Raw genomic sequence first — 1544 nt, forward strand, 5'->3', positions numbered from 1 at the left:
TTTCCTAAAAGAAAATAAAGATTGTAGGCCACTATTAAACCTATATGGAAGTATTGTGTTTTTTTGCATTAATAATAAATTATGAAATACTTATTAGTGAATTATATTAAATGTCTGTATCTAATTACTACAATAACATACATTGTTTTTGAAGAGGTACAAAATTGAAGTACAAATTAAAATACCGGAATATAGATTATAAATTTATTATCTCAGTATATTACAAAATTAATACATACAGTATTATTATTTATATAATATTTACAGTAGTAAAGTTCACCATGAGGGGTACTCTAGTAGTTACTAAATTCAGGTAGTTCATACGGCTGCTCTCCAGTTCCAAGTTCTGAATCCCCAGGATGGACCGAGTGCCATCTGCCACACACACTACACTCAATGAGAAACTTTTAAACCTAACTGTTGACCTAAACTCAATTTTTTTAGCAAAACCTATTCATTGTAGATTTAGTTATGTAAGCTAAGTATTATAGAATATTTATTTTAATTAGTTGATATGGATATTTGTATATGAATTAAGTATAAATATATAACATAATAATTAATTAGATTTTTGTAAAATTGTATAGGTAGTTTTAATTTAAATATAAGACCATCAAATATATATTATTTTATTATTGTTATAACTAATGGAAAATCTAAATAACCTCTTCTTTCTAAAATCCCTAATTTAAACTTTTTTTTTCTCAAAGAAATGAATTATGTCAATATTGGGTTATGGACGTAAAGTCTTGTCAAGAGGTAATTGTTTCTCATCTTTTTGGAGTAGTGAAAGCAAACATTTACCGATTTTTGGAAAGATATGATTCATATATACGGAAGTTTTGTAATAACATCATAATTAGATGACATTATAATACAAACATCCATGGCATTCGGTCCATCCTGGGCATCCAGAACTTGGAACTGGAGAGCAGTAGTATGAACTATTAAATCCTTAGCTATTCCTATAGTACTCTCAATAATCCCAACTCCTCTTTCAGACTATTTACACTTATTCCTGAAGTTGATTCCTCGCTTTCCAAAAGTGTTTGCTTCTTGGGGATCCTTCTTCCTCCTCTCCATTCTTCATCCTTTTCCTAAAAAAATAAAACAATAAACTTGTACTATAACCAACTAAAAAGACTTTTCTTTTCAACCACTATTTAGTATGATAAGTGATTAAACTTTCCCCTATTAATTCCCTTTGATATAAATTTATAAAAGTATAATCCAATAATTATGATTTAAAGATATTTTATAATTATTCTTTCTATAAGCAAAACAAGTACTAATTTTTATAATATTCATATTACAAAAGAAAAAATCAAATATATTGTCTGTAAATTAGAAAATAAATGAAACACATATCTTATTAGTTTCATTTTACATTAATAATTCTAGTCTATTTCGATTTTTTTTTATTCTTTAGTAAATTATATTATATTTATAAAGACATTATGTGTCAGGGTTGTTAAATTGATAAGTTTCTGATACAAATTTTATAACGAAACTTGAATTTATATGTCCTGTAGTACTGTTTATAT

Source organism: Halyomorpha halys, unplaced genomic scaffold (genome assembly GCF_000696795.3).
Source record: "Halyomorpha halys isolate HHAL.00 unplaced genomic scaffold, Hhal_1.1 Scaffold1095.1, whole genome shotgun sequence".
Lineage (NCBI taxonomy): Eukaryota > Metazoa > Arthropoda > Insecta > Hemiptera > Pentatomidae > Halyomorpha > Halyomorpha halys.